The following is a 26,915-nucleotide window of genomic DNA, read 5'->3' on the forward strand; positions in this document are numbered from 1 at the left end:
GGCCCCCCCACCCCGGCCAGCCACCCCTATATATTGTTTAGCATGACGTCAGATGGTATGGAATACCCCTTTGGCCAGTTTGGGTCAGCTGTCCTGGGTCTGTCCCCTCCCAGCTCCTGCTGCACCCCCAGCCTGCTCGCTGGCAGGACAGAGCAAGAAGCCGAAAAGTCCTTGGCCTGGTGTAAACACTGCTCTGCAACAATTAAAACATCAGCATGTTATCAGCGCTCTTCTCATCCTAATCCAAAACATAGCACCCTACCAGCTACTATGAGCTACTTAACTCTGTCCTAACTGGAACCAGGACAGCGATGAACATAAAGAGCTGCAGAACTGGACCATCTTGCCTTGAATCCTGTTTCTGACAGTAACAAACGCTGATAGCAGAATGCAAAAATAAGACACTTTTGTAGCCTCCTCTGCTGCACCCTGTCTAGTATCTAACTGGTAAAAAAATTCACATTCTTCAAACTACTCTTTGGACCTTGAACCTTTACCTTAAGAGCAAAAGTTTAGTAGTAATAATGAGTGCTCTGAGGAAAAAAAGCTGAAGCAAGGAACAAAGGGTTTTTAAGACAGCAGAGAAAAAGTCATAGAAATAGTTTAAAATGGAACACCACAAACACTGAAAACAAGCAGACTAAAGAAATGGGACAGATCCACACACAAGGGAGCAAGTAGAAGGAGGCTGTCAGCAGCATTTAACAGCATAGAAAGTTTGCCTTATATAAAACATTCCCCACGCCGAGGCTTAAATCACAGCTTTCCTCTGCCACTGACCCCAGTAAAAAACAACAACAACATGAAAAATGTCCCAGCTTCAGGGATCAAGGGAGGAATTTATGTGCTGGGTGCTACAATACGGTCACAGATATCCCCCTCCCAACTGCTTTCTCTCCCCTTGTTGTAAGCACCCATGTCTTTGTCTGGTGAGCTGACAGGTTTAAATAGAGCATATAAAACTGGCTGCTTGCAAGACCCCATTTCTGCCTGTCACAGACAGCATGCAACAGACTTCTTTACACTCAGAATCACTTTTTCAAATTTCAGTTTTGATTACTTCAGGGCTATGTTTCAAGCCATGCTGTTATTTATCTTAATGAACTCTGCCTACTCTATCATTTGGTTCAAACTAGGAGATCTCTGGAGCTGTTATGCTATGCACAAATTCAGGATGATACAGCAAAGTAACCTAAATGGAATGAGGCCAAACAACATGTAATCATGTCTAACAAGGAGGGAGGGTAGAGAGAGCAGAGGGGGATGGGTGGGGAGAAGTGGAGCTGTAACAAACACCGTGCACAGAAAACCACCGCCTCTTACTACATGCACAAACGCAAGGGAGGACAGGTCTCGGTGAGAGGAGTGAGCGAGATATTGGCAGTCAGGTGGATGGGCAGCGAAAGCCCTTTTCTGAACTCCAAGCTGATTGTTTGTAGTGGCTTATTTTGCATTGCTGTTCATCTCTGATTTCTCTCTTCATCTCTCTGTTTTTCTCTGCAGAAAGCAGAGAAAAAAAAGCAGTTAACACAGAAAAGAGAGACTCCAGATACCTGCTTCCTAAGCCACTTATTACCTGAAGACCATTTAGTTCTTGACATTACCTGTGGCCTTCCTTCCCCCCTTTCCACATTAACTCCCAGTTCATTCCTGCTCTGCTTACCCTTTCTGCGGAATAGGCAGTGCTTACATGATCTGCTCCTTGGGCAGAGCTAGAAATGGGATAAACTTCTGAGACAGAGATAACACTTTAAATGGGTCCATGTGTTTGCAAAACAAATCGATGAGTTGAAGGTAAGGCAACACATCCACCAGAATATTATTTCACTGCTTCTGTTCCCACAGGGTGAGTAGCAGAAAGGTGTCTGCATTGGAGTAACTTGTCCCAAGGGGAAATGAGAACGGAGTACACTACTACACAGTATCTGCTTAATGCAGGAGTGTGCAAAAACAAAAGTAGGAGATAATGAAGCCTATGGAAGAACAGAAATCCTAGGGTTTTTTATTCGTTTCACATACACCAACCACACTCATGGAAGCACTTTGCAACGTCCTGCAAATTCTTGGACCTGAACCTATAACTAAGCATACCAGAACTCCCCCTACTGAGGAGCTACCACAACCACAACTAAATATTTGGGGAATTTCTTTGGCAAAACACTTCTCCATTGGAAAGTGCTGATTTGTTGAAACCAAAGCTTTCTGTGGAAAAACACCAGCTTCAATGAAATACTGGTTGGGAAGCAGTTCTTGTGCTCACAGTACAATTGCTTGGCAAAACCAGACAGATACAGCATTCCTTCTGGGGTTCTTCTGCACTGCCGTATACTGCAGTCAGACAGACCAGCAGACAGACATAAATACAAACCAGAAAGGGCAACCTCTAATGTGGAAGGCAAGATTTAAAAAATGTGTTTGAACCTGACCTTTCCCACTGGGCTTCCACCATATGGGAAGGGTGCTGATTCCTGTCTCAGAATCCTTTTTCAAGATAACGGGTTCAGGCACTTTGGTTTTCTGTTTCAAAAAAGAAGAAAGAAAGAAAGAATGACAAAAAAAAAACAAACAAAAAACACATTAACTTTTCATGAAACAGCACTTGGTTCCCACTCTCTAGTTTTGACATAAATGATATCATTGTATTCACACTAGGGATTTGGTGATTATTTTGGCTCAAGAAAACTAAACAAACAGGAACAAAACCTTGCAACTCTGTGTGATAGCACTACATTTAGAAACATTAAGCCTAAGATCCAAAATGAAAGAAATCCTGCCTCTCTCTCTATCCTTCAGCCTGAGGCTGACTCTCCTTACATGCACACTTCTATACTTGCTGCCAGCACCATTTTGCTACGTCAGTGGAACCAGATGCAAGTAAGGCCCCCTGACCAGAGGAACTGCATTTTCTGTTGGTGTTCAGAAGCATTAAAAATCTGCCCCAAAATGCCAGATCCTCCCTTTAAGTGATGTGGCTACAGTAAGATTTTGTTTGTAAGAATATAACTGCAGGAAATATATATATTTTTTTAAGCCCAGATAGAAAGCACAAGACCTTTTTGGTCCTTAAATCCCATTCTGTGCTATTGTGAGCAATCACATTCTCTAACTCCCTTCCCAAATACCTCAGGCCCCAAGGTTTTTTAGAACAGCTCAGCTGCTTGGCAAATTCCCAGTTAGCTCACCCTGGGTATGCCCTTGTCCATGCTGATGGCTGCAAGGGGGCTGCTGCTGACTGCGCTGAAGGTTGAGGAGCTGGGTGTGCTGCTCTGTGGCATCTCTGCCGTAGGCAGGTGTTGCACATTTCACTGTAGATGTTTAGAGTCCAAAGAGAACTGTGCCTCCTCCTGATTCTGTTTCCCAAGGCAGCGCTATCAACTTGCTATCAAACTTGGGGAAAAAACAAATGAAAGAATTACTTTCTGGATATGTTCATATGCCTAGCTATAAAATAAGCCACAGGCCATGAGAACAGGATCAAGACAAGGTCTTGCAGACATTGCCTGCTGGAACACAGCTGAGCTTAAATTAATTGAGGTTCCAAGTAATCAAGTAATGAGTCCACAAACAAGCTGTGAGCCCACAGCTACCTTGACATGAGTCTGCAGTTAGGATTAAAATCTGAACCATGGTTGTTTCAAAAAAACATGGCATTACCTAATCTTAGGTCCTTCTGTGGTCCAAAATAAGCTTTACTTGTGGATCAGTATTATGTGACTGACATTTTTATGCCCCTCATTTGCTGTACACAATCTCTGCTGTGGCAACAAGGGACAGTGCCTTGCACATTAGGGTTTACTGATGTACAAGCCCCTCCAGAGGAAACTGCCCAGGGAGAAAGGAGCAACGACCCATGCATTAGCCACATACAGAGGGCTGAGTTAAAGCACGTTGCCATGCCATCAAACCTTCACAAGAAATTATCCAAAGGAAGGTTAGCAGAGACACTTTGGTCCCAGGCTGTGTTTGCCATCAGGTTTTTGAGCTAAAAAATTGAAAGGCTAGAGAAGGCCATGAAAATTCAAGAGCCAGTAGGTGAGAGGGAGGGGCTATTTGCCAAAGAGTGGGTCAGTGGAAATCTGCTCGGATCAAACCAGTAAAACAAACTCACCCCATGTCATAGTTTCTATTAGGATATTGCACCCACGTATCTGCATCTGATGCACAAGAAAGCTGTGATTTCATTAGCAACCCCTTAGTACCCACCTTCAGTACTGTTGTGGATACTTACAAGCTTTGTATGAAGTTGAAGCTTGGCTATAAGCTTTTTGACTATTGGTAAGAGAAAGGTCCATAATATAATCCTGTAAAGTTTTATTCAGTCACACTTCAAATTCAGATTTTGGCACACTTGTCTCCTCTGCATTCAGAATCATTGGCATATTTATAGCCTTTTAAGTCTGTTTCTTTCTAACTTTCAGTCTAAACAATTTCTTGAAAACACAGAAATATCCATGACAAATAAGAAGATATCAAACATGATCACAGGAGGCTTCATCCGATAGGCAAGAAGAATATGACTATTATGCTGTTGTCCAACACAGAAGCAAAAAGTCATTAGAAAGGTATCTTGCAAGTAACGTGGGCTTGGAAAAGAATCAAGTTCTCTGAACATAAATGGCTTGAAAATGAGAAATATCATGCTTAGACCACTAATGCAAAGCTTTTTTTTTTTCCTACTCACAAAATAAAAAAAGGAACTTCTGTTCAAGACTCCAAGTACCTTTAACTGCCTTTGCTGAAGAAATTATTAAAGGTTTGTTTTTCCTCTTTAAAATTATTTTTTTTTCCTTCCCCCTTCCTTTAAAGGGAGTCTGTCCTGACTGTCTGGAGAGAGTGGCACTGCTAAGGCACTGAGCCGGCAGAAGGCAGGCTGCCTCCCCGGCACAGCAGAGTCCCCATCTTTTTGTGTGGAGAAAGGCAGTTGTGTTGTGGCTGCTTTTCAAAATGGCTATAAACCAACGCTGGGGTTTGCATCCGAGCAGCACACCTCAGAAATAATTATTTTCTCTTCCCTCACTTGTAGATTATATTTAAGCAGAAAGCAAATACAGCCCCAAATCCTTGCAATTAAATGAGAAGCATGTTTCTATAGCTCCAGCTGCTTTTGCAGAGACGTTTCAAGGAAACTTCTTATAGCAGATTCTTCATATTACATCCAGTTTCATCTGCTCCAGCAGCAGGTGGAGCAAATTTAGGCAGCGAGGATAGCATTGTCATTTCCGTATTATGGTCATTTTTGTGCAAGTCCCTCTTGGGAAGCTAGCATGAAATAGTACAACTCCACCAGACCTTTCTGGGATAATATTAGTTTACAATAGCTCTGATTTTCAGGCACATTACCTACCTACTAGTAAGATGTGTGGAAACAATTATGAGAGATGTAATGAAAAGACTGATGTGGTTCTGTAGTTGTGATGTTTTCTTGCACCACGTTTTGCCAATTTACAGATGTCTTCCTTATTAACCCTGTTTGCTCTCACAGTATCATAGCTAAGCTAGAAGCTGGTTCCTGCTATGCTGATCTATCACTTTGTGCAACACCTGCATCTGAAATTGGACAAGAAATACAGATTTACTACGGAGTAGCAGCAAGCAGCCTGCAGTACTGAACCTGCAATCTTTATGAAGTTGGAATTCCCACAGGGTTTTGATTGAGGTGTGCAGAATTCAGTTTCAAAGGTCATGCATGAACAGAAACATAGTGAGGGCAAATGCCAGGAGGGACTCAGTGGTCCTGAGAACACTCCAGGAATGTTAAACTGTAACATCATACACTAACTTAAGGATACCAGGAGTTACACTCTCTCTACAAAGAACAGAAATTAACTGTCATTTTGCTCTCTGTTCACTTATTTCCAGCTAGATTATTCATTATTTTTTAGAACAGAATGAGAAACATTCTTCCATCCAACATGAATGTGATTTAAAAAATATTTTCCCCATTTAATTTGGAATGAAAAATTCAGCTTGATTTTTTTCAGTGAAACTATTCATTTTGTCTTATCTTTTTCAATTTAGACTTCCATTTACATGTTTCAAAGAGTAGAGTTTATAAAAGAAATTGTTCAAAGCAGATGTTTCAACAATGTCAAAACCTTTCCTGTAAAAATGATTAAAAAAGACAGGATGTGATAGGATAGTCTCAGAACAAGCCCTCTCCTGCAAACATGTTTGATTTTAATGAATTATAGTTTTACAACAGAGACATTTCAATAAGAAATTCTTGATTAATTCCTCCCAATAACCTCTCAAGAAGGAACATCCTTTTACTATCTATGAGCCTGGAATTACTGAGCAAGTATGCTGAAGGGTGCTAGAGACAGGTATGTGCTCAAAGCCACCTGGGTACTTCTCCTTCATGACACACTCTGGTAACCTCAGAGGAAGCACAGAGAAAATACTACCCTCCAAACGACAACAGAACAATGCAGTCCACATGCCCTTGACAAATCAGGACAGAACAAAGAATGTTGTATTTCACTTGTCACTCTAATATCTTTTTGCACACTCTTCAATGAGGAATACAAGAAGAGTACATCAAGTGGCTTTAACCATTGTGCATTATCTTGTTCTGAACCTGTATTGATGATATACATAAAATGTATTAAACTTATTCTTTAGAGCATGGCTGTATGTTCTCTGCCCCAGGATGTGAGTTAGGAGCATGTTCTCCATCTTGAGATTCCACTCTTCATTGGAGTGCACTGCCATTACAACACTGAGCTGCCATGAACATGATAGCATCAATTACATTTCCACGATGAAAAGTTTACACTAGAGCTGGTGTAACAACACATCATGCTGTTGACTTTCCATGGTTATGCCAAGGACTTGGAAAACTGTAAATTTTTTGCAAGAGGATAAGACATTTCCTAACTGCAGCCTCCAAGTGTCAGTGCTGCAGTTTACTTTCTTCCCTCCCCACACCTGCAACTTTCAAACCCACGAAAAAAAAATGCTGCAACCTGCACCCAAATACAGGACTCACTGCTCACTCCTGCATATACCTTTCTTCTCCAAGCAGGTGGACAGAAGTCTCCACATGGCTTAAACTTTCTTTCAGTACGGGCTTGCTGACTTTCATCGTTTTTCATTATGCAGCAGCAAAGTATAGCAAAACCTTCACAGAATACAGATTCCATTAATATAAAAATAGAGAGAAGGGAAAGAAAAAGATCTTGGTGACAACTATATGATTATGAAATTCCAGAACTTTGCCAGATGAACATTAATATAGTTCCAGAGGGTCACGTCCACAGTTTTGTTGAACAGAAGTTTGTACAGTCAGATGACAATGTGTTGCACACATTTAAAACATTCACCTATATATTTTTAAGCCAAAAAGTATCATTAACCTGTCAAACCTTCTCTCTGTAACCTTCATTCATCTCTTGAAGACTTTCACCAAGATTCTCTTCTGCTCTTCAACTGAGAGGAGACAAGCAATTACATACTGTACTCTGCTGTGTTACTGCTCATCAAAGAGACAAAGGAAGAAGGCACACATGGGGCCTCAGATGGACAGATGAGACCCAGAAGGCCACAAGCATCAGTGATGTACCTGCTTCCATGATCCACTTACATTTTGTCTTAGAAAACACGTTAAGAACTCAATATGAAGAGTGGCATATGCCTACTCATATCAAATGTAGAAGCTTATTATTTCTTAGGGTCAGGCCTTGAAGACAATATAATTTCCATAAGGAAACAATGGCAAACCATTTATTTAATTTATTCATCCACAGTAAAATAAATGACTGTTTCTGACACCTCTGTTAGACTGGAACTGGTCAGGAACTGGTCTGGAACAAAGGGAACGAATCCTACTGTTGAGAAGACTGGGGGGAGGGGGAGGGAGTCTGGGGGGTGACACACGATGGGGACACAGACAAGCTCCACAGTTAATCGGAAAGCTGAAGACCAAACACTCTTGCTGCAGAAAGCACATACCTCACACATACTCCTATCAACAGGAAAGCAACGTTGACTACAACCAGTGCTCACAGGGAAGTATTCTGCTCACTGAACAGCCAGCCAGGTCATTTCCCTGGCTCTGCATCCAATTTCAGCTGGTTGCAGAGGGTATATTATCTTTATAAGTGATGTCCATAAGACCTGTGTAAATGCAGTATCTGGTTTTAAAACAACCCTCTGTCATGATAATATCATCTAGCAAACATCAAAACAAATGCACATCCCACCAACTAACCCTCAAGAGAGCTGCGCTTAGAAGGAAATACAGAGCTCTGCCATTAGATTTATGTTGCTGGCTACATCTACTGGATACTATCAAGGCCAAGTTGTAATCTTCCTCACAGAGGTTCCCCCTCCCTTGCAGGGCAGAACTCCCTTGGTTTCACTGGGACCAATATTTGGCTCTGGGAGCACAAACTACAAAGCAGCAGCCAGGCCACACTGCTGCAGCTCATACAGCAAACAGCAGAAAAGGAAATGAAGAAGCTAGTACTGCCAGTACTTTCTAGGGGGAATGAAAAGGTCAGCGTTTCACAGCTATGTCCTGCATATAGACACGTATGTATACATTTGCAAGATAGTTGTTCTTTCCTCCTGCTGTGCTATATGTTGTTCTGTACACACAGCTCTCCGCTTTCTGATCGCAAGCCTTGAGGAATTACTACTGGAACAACTGTCCTGGACGTGAGCATGATTGACGTGGCTGTATTCTGTTTAATCACACTCAGACACAAAAGTTTCACATCCAGAAGAACAAAAAAAAAAAAGCTGAGTTCAGGCATAAGGAGCTGATCTGGACCACCACCACCTTCCCCCTGTCCTAGTGCCAGCACACTACTAGTGCCTAAGCCTAAGACGGCGCGCAGGCTTGTTTCTGACACCTTCTGGAAGAAAAGCAATAGTTAAATAGGCATGAAGGCCCCTACTGTATATCACTGACATTTTTATAGTACTGGAATCAGGTGGGCTTTTGCTGTTTCATCTATATTCCCTTGTTTGTTTTGTAATAACCAGGCTATTTTTAAAAACAGTCATCTGTCCTGGATATTTGGCTTTGAATGCAGTACATGAATTAACTTTCAAGCGTGCATATTTAACAGCCTGCAATTATTGCAGTCATCTTTCCCTACAGACCCATTTAAACAAATAGCTCCTCTTTGTGTACAGTAAGCTTCCCTGAAACCAGCAAACCCGACAACACAGGCACGGAGTCTAATCGCAGGGTCTTGTGCAGGGAGCAGGCAGGAGGCAGGCAGAGACGTGCACAGGGCTTCAGGACTCGGCGCTGCATGGGTTCTCCGTCCGCTGCTGTGGTTCAGCAGAAGGGTCTGGCCTAGAAGAGGTACAAACAACAGAGATGATGCCCAGAACTGTGACAGTCATCTGTGAGCATCTACCAGAGCCCGTAAGCATGTGCTTACTGTTAACCCCTTCTTAAAGTCTTCCTGATATCAAAGGGACTGAGCATGTGCTTGAAGGCTCTGTTGAGCGCACGAACTGAAGCACATGCTTAAAAGTGGTCAGATGTACTGCAGTCTCTATAAATTGAAAAGTTATTTTTGAAGGCAGCAATGAAAGACAACAAATATCTTCCAGAAGGCTTAGCAGAATACCCTTAAAAACAAGATTCATGGGGTCAGTGCAACTCACCATAAACCCAGGATTTACTGGGATCATATTTCGTTAGAAATCAGCCTGTATGCACTGGAAAGGAAACAAGGCAAAGGAGTTTGTAGAGCTTTAAGAATAGTTTCTGGTATCTAATAGGAAAATATTTCTCAGTTGTATTCTTCACTACAGCTTTGGCTTTTTATTTTGTTTACAGTTCAGTTTAGCATTTTCCCCACTCTGAGTTTTTTTTTCTACGTCTTTTTCCTAATTCAATGCAAGTTCCTTAAAGATGGAGGGTATTTGTTACATACATAACCCAGCTGGATTTTCAAATTCAGTTTTGTAGGATTTCAAGAAAGAAATACATTGATTTATTTAAAGAGCTGTTGGGATACTGAATGTACGAGGGCCTTTCTATACCTAGGGGAAAGAGCTCCATAGCTACTACAAAGGAACTATTTCACAATACCCCTTTCAGTGCAGTTCAGTTGCCCAGCGCAGCTCCAGACCTATCTCTGCAAAATAAAAGTCACTTTAATTTTAGATTAAGGAGTGAAAGAGGGATAACTATGCTAGCACAGTTAATTCTGCATCAGCTAAGCCACAAAGAATTTTCCCTGGCATAAAAGTATGCCCGTTTTTTTAACTCCACTTTTTAAGGGAAATGGCCACTAAATCAATGTTAGGAGAGCAGGAATGTATTTTGCAGTCTCTCTTCCACACTGACTCCATTGCATGAACCTATTGGGACTGAGAAATGAGGGTTAGGCAAAACAGTAACCATAATATTTTCCAGAGCGTTAAGGAAATTTGGGATTCTCAGTTTCATTTGAGTGTATTAGTAATTCTTAGAAACGAAACTTTGTATGACAGTGCAGAAGTGAACATTCTTTTTTAATGAGATTTTCATCCTTTGATCTCATTGGTTTCTGTTCTCATTTGGAAACCCCAAATATCTTTATAGCAGATGTTCAAGATGATACATTAAAAAAATTGAATAAATTAAAAGTTAAAGATAGCAATAATTACAAGTACTCACAGAAACTACCCCTCACTGTTTGTTTCCCATCGTGTAGGAGCTATGCTAGTTGTATTTGTTCTGAAGGTGTTGGCTTGGTTTTCAGAATGTATCATATAAATCAGAGCATGTGTCAGCTTCAGTGGGTTTCCAAGTCTGGCTAGCTAAGAAAATGTAGCATGTCAATAGGGCACACACGGACAACACAACAGGAGGTTTGCACCTAGTCTGACGTAGCCAATTTACTCTGAAAGGTGTTTTTGCCGCCCCCCCCCCCTTTTGTGCCTTTTCCATTCAGCATTTTCTATGAAAAGAAATCACTAAACTTTCTGCTGAGAAAAGCTCACCTGACCCTTTCCTCTCACCTTCCCACTCCCAAGTAGTGCCCATTAATTGTCCTATTCAGCAATTCCCTGCCCTTTACGATGGAGAAAACATCTATTATCCAAGCAGTTTTCAGCGACCTTGGCCTCACTGTGGTTGTTCAGGAGGCCTCCAGAAGACAGATGACTCTGACTGCATGGTGTGAACTCGGGCACTGCAGCAAACACCCTCTCTCAACCACCACCGAGTCATTCGTCTTCTACCCAGCACCCATGGGTGACCTTGAATTTGCCAGAGTGCTGTTGGCTTTGGAGACAAAAGTGATGACTTCTTTTCTTTACTGCTCTCTATACCATTTGGCAGACAATGATTTATCTGTCATATTAGTGTTTCCTTTTGTTCCCCAAGTAAACTCAGGGGCAATAAGCAGAACCATGAAGCAAAACGATATAATCATATTATTTTTAAAAGCAGGTCTGCCATTCTCATTGCTCTGCAAAGATGATTCACAGCACCTCTTTATCAGTACTCATGTATACTTGGTCTTTGTTTTTCCACCCCTCATCATGCAATAGAAGCATTTACAGAGTTTCAAAATAGGCAATGAAGTCTCCTCCAAGGCAGTTAGCTACTTCCCATGCAGTTCTCATCAACATATACTCCAATTAACACATTACCATATTTTTAAAGGGGCAGAATCTGTGCCGTACTATCTCAGCTTCTAGACACAAACAGCATAGCCGTATTCCCTGATGCTTCATTTGTTTAATTTAAAAACAGAAAATGGACATTTGTTCTCACTTGGACAAATTGCAGCAGAACCTCAGATACACGGTCTCTTTGTGAGAGGAAGTCTGACATACAGATGGAAGTGTATTCAGCTCAGGGACTATCCCAGGGGTATTAGCCTGACGTTATGGCTGTCTGTACACACCCATCAGAGCTCCAGCACAGTTCCAGAAGCCTGACTTAAAAAAAAAAATTTTTTTTTGGCCATTTGCAAAGCTGTCTTACACTGGCAGCTCTTGGCCCAGGCTAACTGCCCACTCTTCTACTTAGTCCTCTAAGATGTGGTTTGGAGACAATGTGGAGGAAGCTGGGAAGAACTAAGAACGTTTGCTATCCTTGTATCGGTGTTATATGGTACTGCAAGCTGTTCAACGGCCGGTGTCAGGCACAGTGACCCTGAACTAGCACAGGTTCCCATGCCTCTGCCAAGTGACACCTCTATTGACAGACCAACAGCAATTGCCTGTAGTAAAAAGAACAGGCTATATAACCAACAGCTGCTGACCTACCTTTGTGTGTGTGTGTGTGTGACAAGCTTACAAATAACAACATCATCAGATTTTTTTTTAAATGTTCGTAGGCCTCATTGATACTTAATATTTTGTTACACTGAACTCAGGCCTTGCAGCCTCCATTGAGTTTAATTGGATATCATGTAGTAGACTGAACTAAAAAGAAAAATAAAGAATTAAAGTATCTTGTAATATGCCAGGGTGAGAGTACAGATTTCTTATTGACTTTCCTGTGTTTTGAAAGATAAAGGGCAGAGGACAGTGTGTGTTCCCCATTGCACTGCTCCGTGTTTAACCATGGGCCACCCTGGCACCCTCCTTCTGGTGGTTCAGAAATGGTAACAGCAAAGCATACACAGGAGCTTCCCAGCCCAAACCTGCTATTCCTGGCTGTGCAGAGCAGAACTTTATTGGGAAACTGTCCGGTTGTCCTCCACTTGGCCAAGTGCTCTCTGGTTCTGAAAAAAATGTACTTTAACAAGCCAAATACTCAGACAACCACATCTCTGCATAAATTATATAAGGCTGTATTGTTTTCAGCATACAAACTGGGTCATGACAGGTCTAAGCATGGTATAGAATAATGCTCAATATTTTACCTTTAGCATTTTGTACAAGGAACTGCACTGATGAGTCAAGAGAAGCATCATGTTCCCAAGGCTCTCCTTCTGCAAAAGGGTATTACAAGAAAGCAGCACTCAATTTTCTCTGTAAGACTCAGCTGCCCCTTCAAACGCTCAAGGCTGAAAGCTGTGGCAGCTTCCATCTCCTTATCTTCTAGTGCTTCCTGCTCCTTATCAGGTGCTTACAGACAGCAATACGATGATAGAGAAGCTGCTGCTAATGCTGCATCAGAAAGCAAAAGGCAGCGTATATGTGTACAAACACACAACTCAGCCAAGCCAAGCTCCAGTTCCCCACCTGCTTTTACGAGGCCAACAAATCAAGAACCAGTTGAAATTACACTTGCCTAAACCTTCAGCATTTAAATTGCTCTCCTGCCAGAATACACACACAGGAAATTTGATTAACTCCCACTCCAAAAAGGGCAACACAGCCCTTCAATACCTTTTCACTTAATAATGAAAAGGATGGGCTGCAAAAATACCTCAAATAATATTCAACCCCTAGATAGTGCTTCACTTGCTCTAATTTGTAGAACATGCCTGTCAAAAAAGAGCTCATACATCACGTAGGAAGAAATAAACGTTGACACAGTGTTCGTTATATGAATACAATCTGCACGTGCAACATCAACCACATTGAACCTGTTGCCACTTAAAATCTCAAAGCAACACGCAGAGTCAACTATAGTTAAACTCCAACACTGAAAGGGAAATAAATAAGCTTCCAAAACACACATTGTGTGCATGGAACTCCACATAGATCTCATAGTCCTGGATATCTATGGATTGCAGGAAAAAAAATCTTTTTCTCTTTTTTCCTGAAATCTGTAGTACAAGGACTGTATGGGCTGTCGGCACACTACCAGATATAACTCACGTCAGGCTTTTTCCTTACAGGATGGCTAAGTCACCCTTCAGTCATTTAAATCAAGTTAATCGGGAACAGAAACGTCAGATGTCCAAGCACTGTGGATCGATAGATGCTGTCAGGACAACTTACAGATAGGAAGCAGTTACTGAACAGCCAACCCCTCATGTGTTGCAAAAAATGTACATTTTTTAAACCCTCAGAGATGACTAATTAGGAAAAACAAGTACAAAAAAAAAAGAAAAAAGACCTATCTGCACAAAGAAAGGAGTGTGCAAAGAATAGTTTCATACAGACAGTTCTTTATTGAGAACATGAGTTTTCTGTTGAGGTGAAGTGGAATCTAGATCAAGATCTACCCCCACACAGCAGTGAGCCATCTATTCCCACTTCAGCTGAGTCATCAGAAGGCTTCAAAACTCTACAACCTTCCATCTAATCCACACATGAGTTAGAAGGAAAATGTTATTAGAGTTTAGTTACAGCCTTCCATGGAGGACTGCTACCAAGTCCATGAAGGCTTGACCTCCAGATTAGTTTTGCCTTAGTAGAGGAACACGTTATTCAAACTCTTCAACCTGTTAACGTCACATACGCTTCAGCAGCTCTCTCTTTCCACAGCGGCGCTGAGGTACTTCTTGCTCTGTTAATACATTTACTAACCTGTTCCTCCCCCCCCCCAGATCTTTTCTTTATTTAAGGGAAGAATTCTCTAAGTGCCTTTGAGATGTTTTGTCCCTGTTCTCAGAGAAAAGGGGACAAGGATAATGAAAAGTATTCTACTTTAGTCTTGTGTCTTGAGTGCAGACATTTGATGTGGATGCAAATATTCTTGGCTAACTTGCATGAAAAAGATAAGCATGAGTTTTCTCCATATTGCAAAGTTCCCATTGGAAGTTTATCCCAATCCTTGCACATTTGCCAATCAAGCAATCCATCAATCGCTACCATACTGCCGTGGTAGGCAGGAGGAGGCTGTGGACTGGTTTTCTAGCACGCTGACAACCAACCTGACTATATGCAAGGATTATTTGTGTTAACCATTATTCAGATTTTACTTCTAACATGCAAGAATCATGATCCATTAAACCTACCTAGGCAGATTTATGCATTTCTTGTGTGTCATGTAAACCAGCCCAGAGAGGCCCCCCTGAACTTCCTGCAGGAATGTGCTGTTTGGGTGACAGAACAGTTTGTAGGGATTGAACCTGAGTAATCTCTTTACCTTCAGATCAATGAAACTCCTGACAAAGTAACGTAGAGTTCAAGGGATCTGGAAAATATCCAAACCTGAGCCATAATCTTTCTTAATTGAGCGGAAAAAAAAGTTGGATATTGCTCCACATCCAATCTGATCTCATGTGATGACTGCCATGGCAGCCTCTGATGCCATTTTGATCTGAAGTACGTGCATAATCTGGGGGGTGCCGGGAAAATTGTTTTCTAGTGGCACTGCTTGACTTGGGCAGTCTGCTGAACCAAGGCACCGTGTATGAGTTACTGCTCCTCTGGAGGTACACCTGGTTCCCAGTACTTCGGGTCTGCTTCAACCAGAGCCTCGGGTAAATTCAGATGAAAACTCCCATGGCAAGTTATCTTGCCACAGCTTGTTCAGACATTAAGAAATTGAGAGCAGAAGATAAAAACCAATTGCCTCTCTGCCCAGGCACTGATGATTTGTTGAGTCCCTATAGCTTACAGCTAAATTTTGTTTGGCACTAACAAAAAGGAGAGGAGCTCTATAATGATTAGTGTTGAGCAAAAGCCACCTCAGAATTTTAAAAAAGCACTGATGTGGGTTCAGGAAACAGCCACTAGGATTAACTATGAGATCATCATAATAAAGTTACTTTACCTTAGGAAAAATTAAGCTTTAGATCTAGGACTTAAATCCTACAAATTCTTGGTACCCACATGGAAGCCTTTTGCTATAAATGTAGTTAAGAAATTAAATTTTTCCCAGAGGATCATAAAGCAACTATTAAAAATAATCAGTCACAGAGGGCATCTCATTAAGAATTAAGTTGACATAGATTTCAATTAGTCTCATTCCTAACTAACAGAACAATAGCCCTTCTGGGGCAGACAGGCAGATCTGAAGTTTTCTTTGGTTTCCTTTTTCAGATCTTGAAGAACTTGACAAAAACATCCATCCTGAGAAGAAATGATCCAACTCATAAAACATACCAGCGCATTCTTAAAAACAAAAACAAAAAAAAAAAAAACAACAAGGGAGAAAAAATTTGCAAGGCTGAGGTAGAGCTGGGCAATACAAATCAGCCAATATTTTCAGTAGAGGTTTTATATCAACCTGTATGAGAACATGTATGACTAGCCTGGTACCCTGACACAGACAGCCTGGGAAACATAGGAAGAGGGGAAACCTCACTGCTCATCTGCAGCAACTTGCCAGCCTCCGTGGAGCTGCAGCTCAAGGGGCTTCCTGAACTAACAATGATTCCTTGTATTCAATTATTCTTGATTAGTTTTTCTTGATAAGCTTGTTCAACTGTTTTTTGAAGCTACATTGAGTGTTTTGCTGCACACAACGTTCTGGCTGCACGCTGTAAGGTTTATTAAGTTCGACTTAAATTCAGAGCGGGACTTGCACTGTTGAGGAACAATTCCTGTATGAATTGGTTTGTAAAGTTGTTTTTCAGTTCTTCCTGAAATCTAGTGAAGATTTTCTCTCTGTCTGAAGATGATGCAGTGATATTTGTCATTGGTTCCAGATCCAAACCTGGCAGAGAAACTCCATAATGGGGTCGGGGAGGGTGGGGAGATGAGGTCAAGTGGGCACTAATGAAGCAAAACGGTGGGTCAAAGGTAGACACAAATACACCTGAAGCTCAATTTAAACTGCCAGTCTCACTCAAGTCCCTTCCTGCCATCGATCATCTTTTTTAGTCCTCCCTACAGGCTTCCTGAGGAGGTCACACCAATCCCAGCCAGTGACAAAGAACAGCTAAATTCCAGCCTCAAGCCTCCAATTCGCTTCTGTTCCACAGTCAGGAACAAAATTCAGAAAGTGTTTATAATCTACTATTATTACTATTATTTTTATAATTATGGGACTCATTCAAGACATTTTTAGTATCTTTTAGATGCAGATTACCATAATGAGACAGCAGTTGCCTAAGCACTACCTGTAGCAAATTAATTGTCATTTTAGGATTATTTTCAGAATAATCAGTGTACACTATTTTTTGTAAGCAAGCTAAAAAGCAAATTCATCAAATACAAACAGTATTATCTAGTAAATTCGCACTAATGCACATGATGCTGTCTTCAGCCTAAATTTCTACTTTTGCAATGCTTTAAGAGAAGGCAGAGATGTAACACAGTATTCAACATGCATTACTTTTTCCCCTGTGCTTGACTCACAGACAGTGTGAACGCATGTTAGCTTCCAGCTAGGAAACATGTTATTTCCTTTTAAACTATAAAGGTGCTTGCTCTTAATTCTACAGAACTTTCAACAACAAAGATCACAACCACTGTGTTACCGATGAGTGGTGCAGCAGGAGAGGATGCTCTGCTGCAGTCAGATAAGGGCCAGGTGAATCAAAAGCAAAGGTTACTAACCTAGAATTTTTAAGGAAGCCTGCTTAATGTCAGATATTGCAATTTACAAGCTTCTGTGATAACACCTTCGCAAGAGCTAGGTAGTCCTTTAATTTATTAGAAAACATGCTGGCCTTTTGGATGAGATACAAAACCAGAGGCTATTAAAAAGACTATTCATTATAGGATTATTCACATTAGCAGCATTTCCTCTCCTAGTTTTGGTGACAGTGGTCACAGTATTGACCCTAGGTCTGGTACAAGTTCGATGACTTCTATTAGCAAGCATGTATTTCACATTAATATGAATCATGAACTCCTGCTAGTGAGCTAAAACAGAAAGTGGCAGGAACAAATGGCTGTAAACAACTGCTTGACCAGAGATCCCAATCTCTCTATGGCATTCTACAGCAACAAGAGGAGCTTTGGCACATAGACAAAGCTCGATTTAGCAACAAGTCCTGCAGTTCTTGTTCCTTAAACTGTCTGATAAGGCAGCCCACATTAGGGTTTCATGTTTTTAAAGGTCTGACTCAAGAACTCCCCTGAGTTGGGCATCTAATTATCAAATGATTTGAACAACTGACTTAAAGAGAAATGCTCGAGTCTCTCATTTACACCTGACAAAGATTCCTGAAATCTCTGATGGTTGCAGTTAGCGGTGTCAATCTGTGTCTAGGATCCAAGTAGTGGGGTTAGCTAGCGTTTCCTACAGGGAATACAATTAAATCACCTCTCTAGCTTTGGCTCACTTAGTAAATTCTTTGCACACAGTAAGTCTATAAGTCTTCTTGCTGCTCACCTTAGAAATCATATCACTAGTCTTCTAACACATTGCTGCTGCAATCCACCTGCACTCACTTGCAAGGTTTGAGCTGAGCTGTTCCTATGTATTTCTGTGCTAGGCTTAAGCACACTTCTAAAATGTGCATTTGTAATGCATCAGATTGTCACAAACTGTCAGCGTAGCAGAACATCACTGCAAGTTACTCTAATTGCTTATTTACGATCTTTTTGATGGCAGCATTTATAGCTATCTCATTTGCCAGGTAAGCCGCTTTGGCAGCTTCAACTCTGAAGGAAGAGAACTGATGAGTGAAGCCTCAAGGCAAGATTCAGACACTGTGAGTAGGGAAGAAGCTGTAGAGCTACATCTGATACCCTGACTAGGTGTAATACGTGGGCAGTGTAAAGAGGGAGGATGGTACAGCCACCAAAGCAACGGAGAATAGTTAATGCCTTCTTCACGTCTTGGTCCAAGAACCTCAGCACTTCCATGCCTTGATTTGTTCATATACCTTCATGTATATACACGCACACTCCTAAATACGTATTTTATCACGTAGTTTAACTTTTTACAACTGCCCTGAGTGCCCTGGAAGGGAGAAAGCCTCACATACAAATGTCAATCTCTGCTCTCTAACAACTGCTGCTCCTGAAAAATACAGACAGTTAGACAAACTGATTTTTGTAAGGAGGTCATATATTTGTGACCATACACTGTGTCCCTTGTTAGCCTAGGCAATGTCACATTATACTATGAAACTCTGAATTATTTTGGAGAAGCTGTTATAGGACAGTGTTATAGAACACTGTACAATCATAAACAATGAAGATAATACAGTCATCATATTAGGTATCAACAGAATACAGACAAAATCCTTTACTGTTGTATATACGCAGTTCTACAGTGCGAGGGGAGACACAATACAGGGATATAACACCATTGATCTGGTAAGGGAAGATCTTGTGTGTCATTTCTTTAAGTACATGTTAGTGTCCAAAGGGAAAAGGAACAGCAAATTGGACTACTAATTTTAAGTACAAAACATGCATATGCTACGTGGAGCTTAAACCTGTGACACCAACTAGCTTTGAATTTAGTGGTTTTGCTTTTAAGAAACTAATAGTGACAAATGTGACAAAGATAGTTTTCCACTGGATATTATTGAAAGAGGAATAACAAATTACAAGCTAAAACAGATTTTATTTGCTTCCAACCTCTTTCCCCCATCTTTATGAAACAACAATAAACGAGCTGAATTAATTCAGAATTCATGTTTTAAAAATATCCTGATAAGATTTTTCCTTACACTTCTTTGCAAATCTTTCATTTTGAACTACACCAGTTTTTAAGCAAAAAAAAAAAAGTAGAACTTATATACATTAATACAAATTAAAACTAGCATTGTATTTACCTTCATGTTGCAGAGCATCCTATAAACAGCACAGCGGCAAAGCCAGGAGATTGAAAAGCATTTATGCCTTCAGAATGAGAATTTCATTTGTTCAGGCTCACACCCCTTCAATTTATAGAGGAAACATTTACCTAAAGTAAACACCTCAAACATCCAAAGTCATCTCTGAATTTTAAAATAGTTATCAGGCCATGGGAAAGGATTTCCAAGGCAGGAGAACCAGGTGTCCATAACATCATAAATAACCCACCCCTGCAGCCACACCCCCCACACCTTCGTACCAGTAAATAACAGGCTGTATGCTAATTAACATCTATGCATTCCTTGCTGGCATTGTTTCAGCCTAAACAAATGAATTCCTTCAGGGTGATTAGGATGCAATTTTCTATTTAAAACATACAGAACGCATGCACATACAACTTCAACATCCCATACACCCTGTAACAGCAAGCTTTACCTGCAGCTCAGAGAACTGCACCAGACGAACACTGTTTTAGGTGACTTGAGTCAGCATCTGCAGGGCAGCCGAAAACACAGCCATGGATTTAAGAGTCATGATACCGAATTTGCAAGCCTCTCCTTAATCCCCCATACAGACATACATTCACTGTCAAAGAAATTTGGCCCAAGTGCAATATAGTTCACTGCATCCGCTGAACATACATACTGAAAGCTGCCTGCTGGGAGACACTTCACTGATATGCTTGCTCCTTGTTTATTCTGATCAAAAGAGTATTTTGCTATAAATCAGTTCTGTGTTTTACAGAGTTAAGAAAATAATTTTTCTTTCCTTTGAAGGCTACTTGCTTGAAAGATCAGGCAAGATTTCACCAGGTCATGAAGATGCCTTCCAGTGCAAAGAAAAGCTTTTCATTTTTGCTCATGGAGTTTTTTCCTTGTATGCAAGCACATATTTTAGCAGATGCATTGATTTGTGAAGTGGTAAGTACCATTTGCCTATAATTAAAGACTGTCCACACAGATTAATGTGCATGAATATAGAACGCACAAAATAGATCGCAGTGAGAAATGAAGAAAAATGCCTGACCTCTTCGCAGAGCAAACAACTCACTTTCCCCGATTTCTCTGATGACACACTGTTTGCTTGGAACATACCAGTAGCACACATTGCAATTAAATACAAGATATTTTAATCAGCAAAATCATTAACAGCAGAGGCCATCTCCCATGCCCTGGGTTGTGAATGGTAGGTTTTCATTTACTAAATGATGATGGTCTCACTGAGACAGAGATCGCATTTTGAGAGGCATGCTCTGGGGCACCTGTGTTATCAGTTAGCTTCTCTTGCCAAATACAGCTGAAATCAAGGTCAAAAAAGCAAAAATCTCTTTCTCTCTTGGAGAACAACTTGACCTCTCCCACCTGTGAGTTTTGATCAGTCTGAGTGAGCTGACCTCTGGTCTTCAACAGTTTGTTTGAACAAGGCTGAAGAGCTAGGAAGTAATCATCTCCCCTTAAGAAGACTGCAACATCGAGGCAGAGAGAAGTGAAGCCACTTAAGAAGTTACCCCTCTGTGCTTCAGCATTTCGAGTGAAGGGATTACACCAAGTCCGTCTGTCAGTGGGTGGCACAGCCAGTAGAATGAAGCAGAACTCCGGCTCCCAGTTTTATTCTCTTGTCTCCATGCTTGCAATAATACCTTACGCCATCAGCAGGCCTGTGCGAAGGAAGCCAAACGAGGGGCAGCGCCGCACACACTTCAGTGAGATGTGAAGAGGAAGAGCTTAGCAGGATACACCAAACAAGACAGGAAAAGGGATGAGAAGGCAATAAGAGGAATACCAACACTACCCTAAATATTTTTAAAGATCACTTGTGTTCAGAAAAATAAAACTTATGTATAGAAAGAGGCAGGCAAGAGATGCTATGCAGCATACCGATCACCTGGATAAGAAATGCAATACTCTTTTTTCATTGACACAATTCTCCTGAAGTAACAAAGCTGCGAGCTGTGGGGCTGAGTGCCCACTGCCTGAAATCTTTCCTCCCTTTTGCAGTCTTGGCAAAACTCACATAAGGCCGCTTCTTTCAGGTCTTCCTTAAAGGCTCTGTGCTACTTTGCTCATATCTACTGCACACAGACACTGGAATAACAGGTGTGAAGGCCTCTATCTCACCTATTAATTTCTTACCCTTAAGGGTAGCACTAAATCAGCTACTTCTCTCAATTTTCAGGTTGAAAAATTTCTAAAGTTACACGAGGTTACAGCCCCAAACATACAGCAACCTCTAGGATTTAACGTTTTGTTTCTTTCCCCTACTCTATCTGCAGAGAAGTCATGCATATGATGTACACCACTGCATAGAGATGTGTTTAACCTCAAGATCTTGAGTTACAGAGGTAAAGGCGTACCTCTAACCATCAAGCATATAACTGTCTCCTCATCACAAGCTTCTCTCCCCTCTTGCTTCCTCCTGTTTGAGTACCCTGTGGAGCAAGCCAAGGGGATGCATTTGCAGCTCCAGGTTCTTCTCTCACTAATACGTGCTCACCCAACTACTGCCTCAGCACAGCAGTTTGCAGAGCTGCTCCTGAGAAGACAAATGCCGTCAAAAACACAGACGCTCAGCAACATTGCTCTTCTGGAGCATAGAGTTACTTTGAGGAGAAATGCTGCTCTTCAATTCTTTAAAGGGAACAGGGCAAGAACCTCAAAGTTGTAATACTTAGAAGATTTACGGTTTTCCTCCTTAAGAAAACAGATGCAAACCCAAAGTATCACAAATACACCCTGCTGCTGACATCATTTTCTAAGGCAAGATAACCTGTCTGACTGACAGATCCACAGCCACATCCCTGGCTTTGATTCAGAAGGCTGTATTCTCAAGGGCAAGCCATTTGCTCAGCTGCTGTTAGGCTACAGCTGATAATTCAAGCGCATTCAGAATGTAACATTTGCCGAGTTCACCTCTGTGCTTTTCATGACGCTGAGATACGACGCTTTTCCATTCATCAGGTTTGTCAGCTTCTTTGGGCACGGGCAGAGGCTGGGAGACTTATCTCTGCTCTAAGTAAAGAAGCCAAGATCCACACTGCAGTGCACGCAGCCAATTTCCCTTTCTAGTTATCTGTGCAGAAAACGTACCACCAGAAGCGCACTGCCGTGATGAGCTCCTACAGACTGCCTTACTTGAAAGCAGCCTGCCACCTTCTTTACACAAGACACTTGAAAACATATTATTCCCAGGCAAAAGATACATTACTGTGAGAATACACTTACACTGAGTAGGATGGTCCTTTTGTCTATTAAAAACAATATAAGGTATCCAGCAACCAGAAATTGGCTGAGGGTTTGACTCACATAAGTAGCACAGTTCACTGCTGCCTGCAGAGACAAATGTTAAAATAATCAGACCTAAACAGCATCCATGAAAGCCAGCTCATCCTCAGTGGAAACAGACAAGCCCAAGTGATACAGATATATTTTTTCAAATGAGTGTTGTCAAGCAAATTCTTTACAAACCAATTTTTATTAGGTATGTTTGCTTATATTATTTCAGGAGAATACAATAATATGAATACAGAGATAACCATTAGCATATTTAAACAATTTATATTAGTGAGTAAATATTAGGTTGGGCTACATTTTTGATTAAGATGAACCAAGGCATTAAAACCCAAGCATTTGAAGTATTGGTCTGATTGATTTTGATTCCCAGAAGGAATTCTCAGATTCAAGAGACTGTTGACCATTAGCAGGAAACAAGAAGGTCAGAGTAGAGCTGAGAAGCAACCTCTTTAGTCCCTTCTGTCCTTGATGAAATATAGATATGGCCTATCACAACTGGTATCTGTAGGAAACGTATCTCCTTAAGAAAAAGGACAATCTCGAAGCTAAAAAATCCACACTTTCAGGTAACCCCCAAGCAGATATGTTCTTGTAAAGTGCACAATGGCTTATGTCAGGGAACAGATTTGTTAACAACAACAACAACAACAAAGTGCATGTCTGGTAAGTGGATAGGGAAGAAAGTATTGGTTAAGTATGAGAAACAAAGGGAGAACCTGAAATGGCGGTAGCTGAAACCTTAGCGCAGTATGTGGGAAAACATTTTTTCATCATAACAACCAGACTTATGGCTCTGTGGGTTAATGTGTTTGATTAGATTTCTGATTACCTAAGTTAAGATGGGTTGTATTACTGCACATCCGATAAACTTATCAGGGAAGCCCACAGCAGGCATTTAATTAAGCATCATTTTGTCTTAAACAGCTGCAGAATTTGTGTAGACAGGATTCTCTACTGCATTACTCAGCTTCGCACACATCTCCAGTGACATCAAAGGGAGTTGAACTGAACTCAGAGTAGTGAAAGGGAGGCTTAGAGCCACTATTTTCATAATTTTGCACAACCACCTGCCCCTTCGCCTATAGCTCATACCTTTAAAACTTCTCGAACCAATGAGAAAGGTCTTTGAAGGCCTTAGGTTCTCATTCAATTCAAGATCTTTATGCTATACTTTCTTTCAACAGAAATTTTGCCTGTGTGTGGCTGAACAACAACAAAAAAAGCAGACAAAGTACCACCAGTGAATGTCCTCGCATCTTCTGGACCAGAACTTGGTCTGTTGTCTCCTTGGTTGCCCAGAGTTGATATAGTATGTGTTGCTGTCATTTCCCTCCCTATGTGACTAAAAAGTAGGAAGTGTGCACAACAAAACGGGGAAAAAAACCAAAGGTCAGCAAAGTGCTACTTGGAACAAAGTGAGTAAGTAAAAGCACAAGCTCTGAGTCTCCTGATGTGTCCTTATCACCTTTTTTAGATACCAGTAAACTGTGTTTCGTCGGGAATACCAAATAATGTATTTTAAACTTATTTGTAAGCTTGCTGAGGATGGTATTCGAAGAATGAATCTGTTCAGCATAAGGAAATTACAGTGGAGAAATTAGTTACAACATACTTGTAAATTGCTGACATTTTACAAAAACAAACAAACAGAAAAACATTGCAGACTTACTGGAATATTCTCCTTAAGAAAAAAAAAAGGGTGAGTTATCAAACTTGGGATCACTATGAAAGTCTAAAGAAAGCTGCAATTAGAGATTTAGTGATGCAACACCCATATTAGCAGCTGACATGTTCTAAGTATTAATTAAGCCATTCAAAGCTTTTGTTAGAAAGGTATAAACATAACCACACCTGTTTTACAGATAGGAAAAAAGGATCAAAAACATTAATCATTGTCATTACCTAAATTTACACTCAGAAGTATGCAGCTCCAAGTTTTATTTTCATTCCTTTGTCTCATGCTTACCAGATGAGCTCCATTAAATTTATTCTACATTCATGATTCCATCGTCTCAATTCTGTGTGGATACAAAAGTGGACACATCAGTATCTTACAACCAGAAATATTAGAACTATTTTTATTTACACTCAGACACACAGAGGACCAGCAGGACAGGGACATGGACAGAGAGCAGGCAAGCTACCTAACTGTACAGTTAATACACAGAGCATGCTGTGGTATCTGAAGTGCAATAAAAAAAGAGTAATATCAAAATATAATATAAAAGATTAAAAGCACATGAATGAGCAGGGAAGCCTGAAACCCATTTAACTAAATTCACAAGTTGGTCAAAAATACCTTCCTCATCTGTAAAAGGGACAGCTACACTCCTCTACTTCATCAGAGGGCCAAAAAGAGTGCAAAAGTAGAATTGTCATAGAAAACATATATGCAAGTAGAACACACTTAATGTATTTTCCCTGAATTCAACAGTCAGTCACTTGGTTTTTCTAAATCTAATTGAAAGTATTCTCACTGTCCTGCCAGAATTACATCAGATTTTCACTTGACTTCCTTTCCAAACAGCAGCAGAATGGAAGCTGTAAATTCCTATACACAAAACGAGACGCAACGAAAGCTTTCCTGAGAGTACGCTGAAGTCAATGAGTTTACACAGAGAAACCAGTCACAGCAGGGTAAAAAGTAAGATATGCAACTTCGTAACTGAACCTCCTTTAATACATGCTAGGTATATTTCCTTTTATAACTTGGAGGAGCTGCCATGAAAAGAAGCAGTTTAAGTAATCACAAAAGAAATAAAACTAGAATGAATGATGACACAGGTAGATCATATATTTAATTTGAAATTTAGTACTGGAACTGCCTGTACATATCTGAACCATCTAAGGGTGTGGAAAAGATTCTGTAAGAGCCATCAATCACCCTGTGAGAATGACTTTTTTTTTTAAGTACAGTTTTTGTTGCTCCCCTCTATCACATGCCTAAGTAAGTCCCAAGTAAGCAACACCGCTCCTAAGAACAATTACAGCTACTAGAAAATCTTCTAAAAAGCATTGTCTACACACACACACAAAAAAAAAAATAAAAAAATCCGTACTCTAGTGCTGGTCCTGCTGCAGCGCTGAGCAATCATGAAATTCAACACCAGGGAAAAAGGAAAGTTCTTATGCGGCCAAAAGGTTCTTACTATTATCATTCTTTATATACACGCACAAACTTTTTAATATATACACAGTGCAGCTGTTCTAACCTAGAAGTTAAACGTTTTAAAGAGGAAAAACACTCCTTTAAATAAAACAAGGGACTTGAAGAAGGCCCTATTTCAACAATTTTGTATTCCAGTCTAGAAGCACTGACATTACAGATTTAGACATACAGCAAGCACTTACATTCAGCCTCCTAAACCCAGATGTATCGATAAAGTTAAAATCTTACAGGCACAAACGGAAGGCTAAGTTCTATCCTGATTCCTGATTTAGTCACTGATAAAAGAATTATATTTGTCAACATGTGGCACATCTGGAAGAGTTAGAGCCATGGACCGGATGGGGAGTAAATCAGGACAGAATTAGACCTCTTGAGCACACGGCTGTATGGCAGCCAGATGTGCTCTCTGTCAACAAACATAATCCCTTTCGAGTCATTGACTCCATCACCAGCAGAAGTGGCATTATTAGCCAATGCTGTGTATGCAGTTTCACTAATGTACTCCCTTGGTCTCAGGGATAAACATGTGCATAATCCTGCGCTGCATGACTCCCACACACTAAACAGGAGTCATGCAGATTGGTCAGACCACCCAAGCTGAAGGTCAAAGTGCAACTTGTTAAATGTCCAGACTGCAAATCCCCTACTCATACTGGTAAGCAGTCTCCTTACTTCCAGTTCACTGAGTGAGTGGGTAACTACTTGCCAGAGGATTCATGGCAGGGCTTCAGAATAGCAGAGATACCTTTATCTTAAGAAACGTGAAGGGAATAGTTGAGACAGTAGTGATTGCCATAGGCTATGTGACAGGAAACCGGAGCAAAAGAGACAGAGAACTCAGTCATAACTATAAATATCACAGTCATCTCACAGAACTGTCTCTGATGGATACCCCTGTCTCCAGGCTGCAGAAGATACTTGCAGAGCTTGTGTCACCTTCCATGTTCTGC

The 26,915-nt window shown here is 40.8% G+C and overlaps 1 long non-coding RNA gene across 18 annotated transcripts in view; it reads right to left on the reverse strand.

The window, feature by feature from the left end:
• LOC310884555 overlaps positions 1–26,915 on the reverse strand; it is a 38,442-nt gene that overhangs the window by 8,125 nt on the left and 3,402 nt on the right. For 4 of the 18 annotated variants that reach the window (XR_014574256.1, XR_014574267.1, XR_014574268.1 and 1 more), the window contains exons 3-12: positions 24,699–24,814; positions 22,728–22,832; positions 21,860–22,038; positions 19,485–21,229; positions 12,828–12,896; positions 12,606–12,686; positions 7,008–9,307; positions 4,229–5,547; positions 3,183–3,387; positions 2,427–2,517 (exon numbers count right to left, since the gene is read on the reverse strand). This is a non-coding gene — a long non-coding RNA (uncharacterized lncRNA). Of the gene's footprint in view, positions 1–312; positions 1,498–2,426; positions 2,518–3,182; positions 3,388–4,228; positions 5,548–6,129; positions 9,308–12,605; positions 12,687–12,827; positions 12,897–19,484; positions 21,230–21,859; positions 22,039–22,727; positions 22,833–24,698; positions 24,815–26,915 lie in introns of those variants that run through there. The other 14 variants (XR_014574261.1, XR_014574266.1, XR_014574272.1 and 11 more) reach the window with 14 other exon arrangements.

This window comes from Anser anser, assembly GCF_964211835.1.
Source record: "Anser anser genome assembly, chromosome: 20".
Classification (NCBI taxonomy): domain Eukaryota; kingdom Metazoa; phylum Chordata; class Aves; order Anseriformes; family Anatidae; genus Anser; species Anser anser.